Here is a 13645-nt window from a genome sequence, read left to right on the forward strand (position 1 = left end):
TCATGCAGTGGAAGATTATCAGGCCATCTACCAAGAGGCAGCTGAAGTAGAAGGAGGAGCTGTGGCGGCAGAGAAATCAGACACGGACTACTCCAACATTAATTTCTCCCTGATTAAAAGAAAGATTGCGGCAAAGGCAGGGACAACACGTGGGACCACAGAGACAGAGTATGCTGAAATTAAAAAGAAAAACAGAGGCGAGACAAGATGGAGAGGACAAAGAGGAAGAGGATATGATAGGTGAGGATAAGGAGAGAAAACATTGTGTACCGGATGAGCAGGAAGGGGAGGATGTGGCACTGTATTCCAGTGTGAAGGATAATCAAATTTGAGCACAGTGTTGTTTAGTTATTTGAGGATATTTGAGAAGTTATTTCTGAAATTTGTTGATTTGATGGATGATTGCTGTTATGTGTAATTGTTCTGTGTGTAGTTTCTGCAATGGAACTGTGATTATCAAAAGCCAACCTGCAGTAATGCTCAAATGATTGTTTAACACCATAATGTAGTAGTTATTTGGTTAATCATCTCTGTTGCAGCACAGGAGGTTGGTTGTATTAGTATAGAATGTTAGTCTGTGTGAATAATTTATTATTATTTTTCTATGTGTTATTGTTATTTAAGAAATAACTATGAAACCGGAAAGCTGAAATCACATTAAATAAATTGAGAATGTATTTGGATGTTTCATTGCCATTAAGGCAAGTAAGTAGAGAGTCTTTATGTAGTTATTGTGTCTTTATTTGTTTAGGACATAGTTCACCCAGTGTTTATACAGTGATAAAGCTAGGGTTGGAGAAACTAGCAAGTAACAGCAAGATTTTGAAAGTACCCAACCCAAACAATCACCATCCTTTCCCTTCAGGCCTTCCTCCAAAGCCAGTCCCCCAAAACACTTTTTCATGCACAGTTGCAGAGTGTGTGCAGGTAGGAGGTAGGCCAGCCATGTAGATACCGGATTTTTTTTTCAGTGTTTGATTTATTGAATGCTATTTGGATGCATAAATACTACCCCGCTTTAAACCAATACAGACATTCTGGGCTAAACACTTAGTCACTTCCTTCCTGAGGGTAGATGCTAACTCCACCCAGTTGTTAGTTAGTTACATTTGAAAAAATTTGAAAGTGTTTGTATATTTTTAAGAGAACTGGGGCAGCTAGAACTGTTTGTTGCCGAGTATCAAAACAGCACTTAACTCTCATAACTCTATAAAACCATTAGCATTACAGAGGGACACATTTGACAACAGCAAGACAACACTAACACATTTAAGAATTTAATCATTATTGGCCAATGGATCGTTTTTTAAATGCTGAATACAGAGTTAAATTACTTTTTTCTGAAATGAACTTGCATGTATATTGGTGTAGAAACACAGTTTTCTTCTGCCAAACAGGCAGGAAATCCTGTGAGAGGATGTGAGCCTAAAATAACATCTGAAACACCACATATCAGATGTTTTGCATACTGGGTTCCTCTTAAAAGAGAAGAAAGCTCTGCAGCTTGGCTCACAATGTTCTCACACAGTATACATACGTCCTTCAACTTTATTAATATACTTTGTTCCTCTTTATTGGGATGGTCTTTGTACGGTCTATATAGGAAATTTTATCTAACAGCTTTCATAGTAAATGAAAAGAAAATGAAACACAATGTCATACACAAAAACTCACTCAGAAAAGTGTGTTTTTTGTATCAATATTAAAGGAGTGAAGTACGCATATCCCAACACAAACTCTTTACAGGTTCTGTGTATCAACATTATCCAGCAAGTCTTCATACTAAAATTGTAAAATAGGTTGTCTGTAATTAAAATGTGGCCATTGTGGTAATGTGGTATGCACCTTAACAATTTGTGAGTCAGGGTGCCACATATTATCATCACATTGTGGACAGTGTGGAGAAAAGTGTTGTGTGTTGTGTTGTTAATAAACATATTTTTAAGATACTGCATGGCCATACTGATACCTTTTGGCCACATTTTCTTGTCTGGATAGCAGCTGTGCTTATTAGTACGGCACTGTGGTGGTAATAATATTAATAGTAATAATGTAAGAGGATTTAAACATTAATGTAACATGAATGTTTATTTATGTGTTTTTAAATGTGTGCCTTCTTGTAGGCTTCTGCATGACTACAAGTAGCTTTACTTTAATACACAGTATGCACGTACGACTTAGTGATTTTGGATTAAGGCTGAGATAACAGGATTAGAATGTTCCACTCACTGGACGGACACTTTAAATAGATCAACCTGACGCTTCTGGTGCTTCAGAGCTACAGAAGAATCAACATTTGACAACTGAGAACAAATATTCAGGGCGTCTTCTCCATCAGATCTGTAGGTGAGTGTACACAGTATTGTGTTCAATTGCATGGCAAAAAAATCTATATTTGATTGGTTTAACAATTGAGATTTCCTGAATTACAAAAAAAATAATCATACTTAATACTCATACCGATAACTGGCCCACGTTGAAATGCAAAATTTCAATGAAATGCTCAATTTCAATGTGCCGTAATGCATTTCCATTAACGGACAATGTAAACTTTGAGTTCAGGTGTAACTTGATGTACACAAGTGCTGAATGAGGAGCTTTCCTGTGACACCAGATTTATTTAAAGCTGATAGTTGTATTTTTATTAAGATGTTAAATGCCATCATGTCTACTGCTACACTTAACCAGTATGGTTAAGTGATTAGTTTTGAATCTTTGTTTGTAAATATCCTTAAGTATTCTTATGATCTCTCTGGTAGGTTATTTGTTGTAGGGACAACAAATAACAACACAACAAATTTTCTTTTTCTATTTTTTTTTTATTCTTTTTTTTTTTACAGAAATGGCTGATGTTTTAAGAGGCCTGAACCTTCTTCAGACTCTCAAAGAGTCTATTGAGAGCAACAAATTATCAGATGTCAAGGATGCAGTGGAAGATCTCCTGATCAGCAGGATCAACTTAGCTGTGGTGGGGAACCGTGGGGATGAAAAAGCCACGTTCATAAACTCGCTCCGTGGCCTCGGTCCTGGGATGATGGAGCAGCTGCGTCTCCCTCCCTTGTTGCTGCGGAGGAAGTGGCAGGCTACCCTAACCCTAAACACCCTGACTTCCGCCTGTGGGATCTGCCACCTGTCCCATCCACCTCTCCATTTGAACCTGAGGGATACATGGATAGAGTTAAGTTCCTCCGCTACAATGCTGTCTTTATGACATTCACACAGACACTCCATCCCAATAGTGTGGATGTTTCCTGGAGGCTCGGTCAATGCAGCAACAAACAGTGTACTTTATTCTCTTATCTTTAGAAAAAGACACTGAAAAAAGCCTAGAAGAAAGAGAAAAGCCAGTCTGGAAGTACTGACATCACAGGGTGGCACAGCCTAAAGTCTACCTGGTGAGACCCTCCACCCTGGAGAAATTTGACTTCCCTGGCCTGTTGGAGGATGTGGGAAGAGACCTTCCAGAGATCCGAGCCCACGCCCTCTCTTGGCTCTACCGACGCTAACCTCCAACCTTGTCAGTCAGAAAAAGGAGGCATTCAAAGCGCTAGTATGGGCAGCTGCCTCGTTATCTGGTGGGGTGTCAGCTATTCCTGTTCCCCTTGTGGCCTCCATGGTGGACTCAAGTGTAGCAATGCGGATTCTAACCAAAGCACAATTATCTCTGTGCCTGGACGAAGAATCGGTGGAGCGATTAGCCGGACAGCGAGGCATGGAACCCATAAGACTTAAAGGGCTGCGGACTTGTGTACTGTCAGTGGAGGTCACCAAAGGTGAAGTGAAAAAGCGCCTGGCAGCGGCAGAAAGGAGTTGGCCACGGTTTCGTCGAAGCTGGTGGAGATGGCGATCCCCAGACATGCCCGCTGTGCGAGCCGCTCTTTCGCTGCCATGCTGCAAGCTTTAAACAGTGCCATTGATGAAATGGCGGCTGATGCTGAGAAGATAGTGGCTGCTGCTCTTGGGGAGAGGAAGTGAAGTCCATTGTTTTTCTCTTTGTGTAATGTTTCGCTGACTGACTCGCTTTTAATGTTTTCGGATATATGAATGCACTGTACAAAGGCAAAAGACCTAACTCACCAGTGTATAGAGCTGAGAAAAATTACTTTACAGTTGTTTTGTTGTCCAGCCAAATTAATTGTAGTTAGAATATTGGAAATGTGGCAATTCTTTGTTTTTTTTTAATAAAGATATTTATCTACATAAAAATCTTGATCTCAAACATGACCTTTGACCCTTATTAGGATATTAATGTACTGTGCCTTTGCATTGTTTGCAAAAATAATAAGGGGTCTTTCCAAGGCAAAAAGCTGATGCCTATTTTATATCAGTATGATAACATCATATCCTGATGTTATCATACTGATATTAAATATCATAATCATGGCACAATTAGGCTTAACAGAATATAAAATATTTATAATAAAATCTAAATGAGAATAAATGTATATTTACTTGAGAATTGTCACTGCCGAGCTTGTGTGTGTGTGATTAGGCTCGGAGGTGTGACTGACTGCATGACATGAAAAAGCATTCATTGTATGATTTACGATTTACTCAAGCCATCTAGTTATTGTTGATTTCCAATGTTTTATTTGCATTGTGTTCGCATGTGGAAGGAGTTTGTTTACTACTGCTAGCTCGCTAACAATAATAATAATAATGTATTTATAGAGTGCTTTCAATCAAAGTGCTTTACAAAAAGATACATTTGAAATACAAAAAGTACAATAAAAATTTTAATTAAACACATGTAGTAAGTACCACTTACACAAAGACATCAGGGATGAACATTTAGGACTCATACGCACCAGTGAATAAGTAGGTCTGAAGCTTTGATTTAAAAACCTCACATGCCAGTCTCATATCTGCTGGAAGACTGTTCTATAATGTTAGAGTGCGAAACGAAAAGACTCGCTCACCAACCGCTTTCTTTCTAACCTTTGGTACAGTCAGAAGTTCCGTCCCGTGGGAGCGCAGCACAATTGTTTTTACCTTCATCTTGGTCTTTGCGTGTCAAAGCCATATTCAGTGTTTATCTTCATAGCCGCTCCTTGTGGTCCCAAAATTATGCAACATGAGCTTAGTTGAATTCCCTTTGGTTGATGAGCCAACCATTCCTCTGGGTTTGATTGGGCAGCATTCTTGAATACTTGAGCGTACAATGAAATGGATATTCCGGAAGTTTCGCATCTGGCATGTTTGCCACAATAAATTTCTCCCAAATCTTAGCCGGCTCCAAAAAATCTGCACTGAGATTTCCAATCCAAAATACTGAAGAGGACTCCATCTCTGTTGTCATCAATAATTGGTGAACCGTTTCTTTTGGTACTTCTATCAGACAGCCGTCTGGTGTACATTTTATTGTACAATTCAATCTAAACAAAGCATCTCTTCCCAATAAGCAATAGGTGTAAGTTCTAAACCAATTGAGCTCTGCTATAAAAATCAGAAAACTACAATACCCAAATTGGTATCGTAGTTTTCTGATTTTTATAGCAGAGCTCAATTGGTTCCGTGAGAGGAATCAGCTGCTTCACTCCCTCAAACCTGATTGTCCGAATCAGTTGATTGGACATAGGAAGATGTGTGGCATCTTCAGGCCGAACACAGGTGAAAGCAGCTCCGCTATCCGCCATCACTTCCAATGGTCGGTTATTTACTTTCACCTCAATTGCTGGATCTCTTTCCGGCCCTGATGCGGATTTTCTGGGCACCTCTAGAATCCTGGCTCTGGGCCCCTGTGAGGGTTCACCGGGCCTCCAAGTGACCTTGACTGGCCCCTGAATCCTCCTCTGAAATTTCCTCCTCTGAAATTTCCTCCTGACCAACCTGTTCACAATTATAACACACTTCTGGAGACTGCTGGAGGTATGGATTAAATCCTCCTCCTCTTCCTCTTCTTGAGCTTCCTTGTCCCCTTCCTCTCCAATTCTGTGTCTGTCCATGAACTGGCTGTGGATATGAAACAACTGGAACCACTAGTGGTGGTTGGGGCAATATGGTTGTACCTGGTTTGACTGAAGCTGTGGTGGTGATTGTTGCTTTGGTAAACACTGATCCTGCATAACCAAAGCCTGTTTCTTCTCCTCCTTCTTATTTTCCACCAGTTGTATTTGATTGAGTTTTCTGAGAATTACTCCTGTTCTTTCTGGTCAATGTTCCTTTTTCCTATATAGATCCACTTGATGGGCTATATGAACTGTATAGACCCCTATTGCCATGCTTCCACCATACTAGTGCAGAAACTTTCACCAGAATGCAGGAAATTAAGTGTTTAATGCTAAGGATCTTTTCATCTCATTCTCAACCTTTTATCGCATATCGTGATTGACTCACAAGCTAAGTATCTCACACATCTTCACACCCCTAGTCTGAGCCCCTATGTCCCCAGCACTTTTCAGGACAAAGTGACTCCCTTGCTAAGGAGTAATCAATTAGCTTAACACAGGTACATTTGCAATTGCCGCAATTACATTTTCTCCCTTCTTTATTTATTATTCATATATATTTTTCTTTAATCCTCGCATATCATCCTCTGCATAGCCTCTCATACACAGCAGAGACACAGCAGAGGCAGCTCTCCACACACACTACAACCTCTCATATTTCTCCACACACATGCTAGCTATCCAATCAATAAGAATGCATTCCTTCACACTATTTATAAAGCATGCTTCCGCCGCACCGTTTTCCTTTATTATTTCCTTCCTAAATTTGTGCTACCTCGAGTTTGTAGATATTTAATGAGAGGCTAATTTGGACCTAGTTCATCAACACATGTATCGAGAGGTAATTTACAATTAAATTTTTCTTCTACAAGCTCCCAGTTCCTTTGAACGGACCCGGAAATTCACCTAGTGCCTTTCCAGGATTTGCAACCCATCTAAGATCGCCTTCAAGGGCTTTTGTCCAGATCTGCGGCGTCCTAATCCTTATATTATATAATTCCTTAGCCTTATTAATTTTATTAAAACCAAATGACCCTGGCCAGGGTTACACTCTCTTTTCCCTTAATCCAATTTGACTATTCCTTAAAGCCTAGTTTCACGAAACAGTAGTTTCCATCGACTTACATTTATAAGAATCTGGGGCCCATATACAGTGGGGAAATAAGTATTTGACCCCTTGCTGATTTTGTAGGTTTGCCCACTTACAAAGAATGCAACGATCTAATTTTAATCATATGTACATTCTAACAGTGAAAGACAGAATCCCAAAGAAAATTCCAGAAAATCACATCATATGAATTTATTAAAATTGATAACCATCTGATGAGGAAAAACAAGTATTTGACCCCCTGGACAAACAGCAAGTTAATATTTTGTAGAAAAGCCATTATTGGCCAGCACAGATGTCAAACGGTTTTTATAGTTGGTGACAAGGTTTGTGCACATTTCGGCAGGGATGTTGGCCGACTCCTCCCTGCAGACAGCCTCCAAATCATTCAGGTTCCGAGGTTGTCGCCTGGCAACTCGAATTTTAAGCTCCCTCCAAAGATTTTCAATTGGATTCAGGTCTGGAGACTGGCTAGGCCACTCCAGAACCTTGATGTGCTTCTTCTTCAGCCACTCTTTTTTGCTTTGGCGGTGTGCTTAGGGTCGTTGTCGTGCTGAAACACCCATCCTCGACCCATCTTCAGCTCTCTCACTGAGGGAAGGAGATGTTGGTCCAGAATTCCACGATACATGGCCCCGTCCATCCTCCCCTCAATACGATGGAGTTGTCCCGTCCCCTTGGCTGAAAAGCACCCCCAAAGCATGATGTTGCCACCACCATGCTTGACGGTGGGGATGGTGTTCTTTGGGTTGTACTCGGTGTTCTTTGCCCTCCAAACACGACGAGTTGAGTTGAGGCCAAAAAGTTCTATTTTGGTCTCATCTGACCACATCACCTTCTTCCAGGCCTCTTCTGAGTCGTCCAGGTGGTGAATGGCGAACTTCATGCGGGCCTGTACAGGTTTCTTCTTGAGCAGGGGGACCTTGCGTGCGCTGCAGGATTTCAATCCATGACGGCGTAGTGTGTTACCAACCGTTTCTTTTGTAACTGTGGTCCCAGCTGCCTTCAGTTGATTCATCAGTTCCCCCCTTGTGGTTTTGGGATGATTCCTCACCGTTCGCATAATCAGGGACACCCCACGAGGCGACATCTTGTGTGGAGGCCCAGACCGAGGGAGGTTGGCGGTGGTGTGGTGCTTCTTCCATTTCCTGATAACTGCACCGACAGTTGATCTTTTCTCTCCAAGTTGCTTTCCGATTCTCTTGTAGCCCATCCCAGCCTTGTGCAGATCAACAATCTTGTCCCTGATGTCCGTAGAAAGCTCTTTGGTCTTGCCCATGGTGGTGATGTTGGATGCTGGTTGTTTGGGTGTTGACAGGCGTCTTTTATACAGGTAACGAGTGAGGCAGGTGTATTTGATGTAGATAATTGGTTGGGATTGGGGCTGTGTCTTAAAGAAAGACTAACTGGCTTGTAGGAGCCAGAATACTTGCTGTTTGGTAGGGGGTCATATACTTGTTTTTCCTCATCAGATGGTTATCAGTTTTTATAAATTCATATGATGTGATTTTCTGGAATTTTCTTTGGGATTCTGTCTTTCACTGTTAGAATGTACATATGATTAAAATTGTAGATTGTTGCATTCTTTGTAAGTGGGCAAACCTGCAAAATCAGCAAGGGGTCAAATACTTATTTCCCCCACTGTATATAATTTTTGCAAAGTTATGAAAGGTCACTTTTCCGTTACTCGTAGACTATTCCTTTTTCTTCCTTTTATATCTATTTATCTTTCTTCATTATATTCACACACCCCTTATTGCGTTGTCCACAACGCAAACAAAATTTAGTCCTATCACACATCCAACCGCAAACATCCACACGGGATCAAACCGGTGTACCCTTTAACGCACACACAGACACACGAACTGACCAGCGCCCACAGTTTATGAGAAAACTCAACATATATGCTAGCTTCTGGAGCGGGAGTCAGCTCGACGGAGCCCGTGATGGAACAATGAATTTAGGCACAACACGGTCCCATCTGGGGTGTCAATTTCTGTGGTGTCCGAACAATAATGCTGCGATGATGTGTTGAGAAGAAACCTGCTTGACACTGTTCTTGATCATAAAAGTTTATTAAAGCAAAGAGTTCAGCATCAATTACAAGCTCTGCAGCAGCTTGGAGAGTGACCCAGTCAAATTCTATAGAAGGGTTCAGTCCCTACATAACCACCAATCACTGCTCTCCCCGTAGAACACCTCCCCAAAGGTCACTGACCCTCTGTCTTGCTGCTACAGTGCTATTTTAAACTGTTATGAGTCAAATGCATAAGTATTGGATACTACACACCAACATTTTCCCTAGAGACCAATGGGCCATTTCTAAAAGCTAGATGTTAGCCTAGTCGGTGCTGATGAATTGGCATCATAATGTTACTTTAGTCAAGCTGTGTGTATTTATGTCAGAAATGCTTCAATGACATGTATTATCCATGGGCATAAAACTGTGACTCCATCATGGTAAACAGTAAGTTAACTTTTTTTTTTACTTTGACACGCAGCCAAACAAAGGCATTCCAGAGCGCATCAAAACAAAGACAAAGTAGCCTACTGTAACGTTCACTGATGACAAACCACTATTTTCTCCAAATAACAACAAAAATGACCGAAGATATTTGTCCTCATGATAAAGCAGATGATTAATGTTCCAAAAATGACAATAATTATTTTTCAACCAAAAAGTTAAGGCCTTTTGACTTTGCATGTCAATCTTTTGACACATTTTCCCTCTCATAAATGAGCCTGCAGTAGGCTACTGAAGGACACTGTAAATACAGCGTAGGCTACATTCTGCAAATGGATGTCAAACACTGTACTCTGCCCTGTGCCTGTTCACCTCGCCCACCCTGAACAGTGAGTGACTTTCACTATTTACACAGGCATCCAATAGAGGAAGTGAGAGGAAGTTCAACTGCATGCATAGGCCTACAGTAGCAGACAAGTTGAAGGGAAAGAACAACCTTCATCAGTCCCACTATAAAAAATTGTGATCTCTGGCTTGCATGATTGGGCATGCAAATTCAAGATTTTAAGTAACTGTGAATTTTTTTCCACAGTTTTTAAACGTATTCTTACTTCAGGATGGATGGTGTGTGCTACGGACTACTATAAGTGGATCATCTGAGGTAAGAACAAGCTTACTTTTGTGTCTTTCAGTCTAAAATATTTCATCTAGTTGACTGCCTAATTTAACTGAAAAGGTTCTCTCTCCCTGTGATGGTTTATCTCAATCATCAAGATCGTACGATTTGTACTACGATAGAGATAGTCGAGTGATTTCTAATTAAGACTTTCGAAATTGAAAGACAAAATGTATTCAGTTATTAGTGATTAGTGAACTTTCTCCAGCAAAAGTAATCTTGTTGTATCCACAAGTCTACATTGACATTTGTACGTGATGAATACACTGTAAGGATAAAATATTAAATCTGTAAAATAAATGAACTATACCACTACTAATTTATTGCGTGGTGGAGCGTGGGTTTGAATGCATGGCTGGTGAGGTAGACAAAAGTGATTTAAACAAACAGCTGATGTCAAATAAACTATTTTCCTCCAAGTCATATTTTAGGTATTAAAGGAAAATGAAACTGAACATGTAACTTTAAGCCTTAAAATGTGATGTATGTTTTGGCCTCTGGTCTCTGCTGTGTCAACCATGATAACTACAACTACACAAACGAAAGAATAAAAACAAAAGAGAACTTGCATTTTTGCAATGCTAGAGCATTCCCAAACAATCTTAAAATGAGGAAGAAAATGCAGACTATTCAGAAAAAAGAAACAAAAAGAGGAAGAAGAGGAAGCCCATTTGTTAACGAGGTTAAAAAAAAGAGAGGAGGTTCTGTGGTGTTGTGATGTATATAATACTGTACACGCACTCTTTTTTTGCTTTGTGTTTTTTTTTGTTGTTTTCAGATATCACACCTTAATGCTACACGAAGATGAATGCTCAGACAGTCGGGTGGTTGGTAGTTCTGGCACTGATAAAGAGTAGGAATGTTATTACTTCACTATGATAACATTGTTTGCTTTTAACACATTTGCACTGAAGTCATACACATTACCTGACACTTGTGTTTTCACCACCACAGATTTTTCTTGTGCCCTCTTCAAACTGGAAGAGAGCAAACTGACAGCAAAAGAGGGGTCCTGCATTGAAATCAAATGCACAGTCCTTAAAAACATTAATCATGTTGGTCTATACTGGTTTTGGATGAAGAATGCAAATTGGAATGAAGATTTAAAAGATTTTAATGCCACTATCATTTATAGCACAAATAACTCATTACGTCCCGTCAGTCCAGACTTTGCAGACAGAGTGCATTATACTGGCTCTCCATTTTCAAGTTGGAGAAATAGTTACAGATCTACACCAAAGTGCAGTATTTTGATCTGCAACCTGAACAAAACTGACAGCGGGAACTACTCTTTCAGATATGTAGGATCTGTTTCTTCTGAAAAATGGAAAACTAACGTAGTGAACCTCACAGTTGAAGGTAAGCACAAAGATTGGTTGATTTGAGATTTAATAATATAGAATATAGGAAAACTTTTAAAATCATTTTTAATAATTTGAAAAAAACTGTAGGGTTACAAGATTACATCTGTCGGGGAAAGTCATATCAGATACAGGAATTAACATCCTGGTTTTGTGATATGATATAAACATGCTGTCCATTTGTAATTTTATAAGAACTCAGTAAAGTCACATTTTGCGTCAACATTTTGAGAATTGGAAGTGAAGTTGAAATAGTATATGAAAACAATTACGACAAAGTATATCAGTCCTTTTTTATTATATTTCTAAAACATCAGCAAAAATAATCAGATCGCTGGGCTTCTGATGTCATGCTTATAGGAAGTTATCTCAAACCAATTTCTAAGTGATAGCTTTTGAAATGACTTAATGTGATCTGATCTAATTAGCCACGGCAACGGCTGCAAATTACCTATTGCAACTGAAGGAATTATTTTAGCCTCTTAAAAACACATTTTTAAGGTGCTTGAAAACTCACAAAACTTTGCACACATCAAAAGTCATTAAAATTTACATATTAAATGGGTCTTGGACACGGGTGTGGAAGAATGGCTTGATAGCGCCTCATACAGGGCGACAGGTTTCACCTAGAATAAAACCTAGGAATTAAAAGGAATGCGGCTAAGAGTCCTGTCCTGAAGACATCTACATACCAATATTCAGTCACAGTTTATAGTGCCCCTACTGGAAAGAGGAAATGACATGTTTTACACTTTGATGTATTACTTGACTTGTGGGTTCACCAGATCCACCTCAATCAAAAGATCTTGATCTGTGACGTGGCATCTCAATGTTTTGTAATAAAACAGGAAGTTGTTGTAACTGAAGAGTCTGCACCTGTAGCTTTGTAAGCTCTCCCTGTTAAAAGACAAAATTCGAGATAGACATCTCTGTATTGAATTGCTCACTACACATTTATTACACTCAATGGCAAAACATAGCAGTCAATATTTAGGTACCTGACCTAAATAGTAAGTTCTTACTGCTACATTAACTGCTGTTAAAGATCTGTATCTTATTATTGTGTGGAACAGAATTATGGGATCCTTCTTTTCAGTCACAAAATAGGGAAAGACTCAGCCAACATCTATTATGACAAGCTCCACTTGGCATAATTTACCAGCTTAAGTCAGTAGTTCAGTCACTGTGACTAGGCAGTGTGTTTAAGGCTGAAAAAGTATACAGTAATTCTTCTATACAAAGTATTTATTTATAGTGATACTGTATTGATTAAAATTTACTAACACTGGCTATTCTGTATTTGTTAAATGTTACAAACATTATGTTTCTGCTCATATTGTCTCATTTTCATATTTTCAGAAAATCCATGCCCGATCACATTTGAGACACCACCTGTTGTAAAAGAATCTGGCAGGATAACACTTACATGCTCCACTTTAAGTTCATGCCCTTCAAACCCACAAATTCAAGATTTATACTCACAACAGACACATGAAGAACAGAAAAGCACCAAAGCAAGTTTTACAGCCAACTGGCAGGACAATGGGAAGGAGTTTTCATGCCAAACAGAAAACAACACAGACAAATATTTGATCCGGAATGTCAGCATAACTGTCGAATGTAAGTTCATGAATTGAGACTTTATTATGCGTTGTCCACTAAAACAGTGGGAATATGTACTACTGATATAAACTTTCCAAATGTAAACTAAGGGTTGCACCTGCACCTGCACCAAATATCACAATACAAGTTTTTGTAATTCTGTAAAATGTTACACATAAATAGCATTTATAAACACAGCAGTAGAGATTTACCTCAAACTGTATACCTCTAATTTATGTGATCAACAAATTCTGGGACTAAATTCAAATACAGGTTTGCTTCATTCTCATATATATTTGATTTGTGTAAACAATCCACCTATGCTTGCTATATGTAGATTGATTTCTCCTTGCTTGTATTGAATTTGTTGACATAGATGCTCCCAAAGAAATATTGGCAGAAATAAGCCCTGGAAACATCGAGGAAGGACAGTCTGTGACTCTCACCTGCACTGCCAAAGGCCACCCTGGCCCCACCTTTACCTGG

General features: G+C 39.5%; 1 pseudogene; it reads left to right on the forward strand.

The window, feature by feature from the left end:
* Positions 1-2842: 2842 nt before the first annotated feature.
* Positions 2843-3975, forward strand: LOC119896881 (annotated as a pseudogene).
* Positions 3976-13645: the final 9670 nt, after the last annotated feature.

Source organism: Micropterus salmoides, unplaced genomic scaffold, assembly GCF_014851395.1.
Source record: "Micropterus salmoides isolate LMB-PRFRI ecotype aquatic unplaced genomic scaffold, ASM1485139v1 Ms_hic_scaffold_11, whole genome shotgun sequence".
NCBI classification, from domain to species: domain Eukaryota; kingdom Metazoa; phylum Chordata; class Actinopteri; order Centrarchiformes; family Centrarchidae; genus Micropterus; species Micropterus salmoides.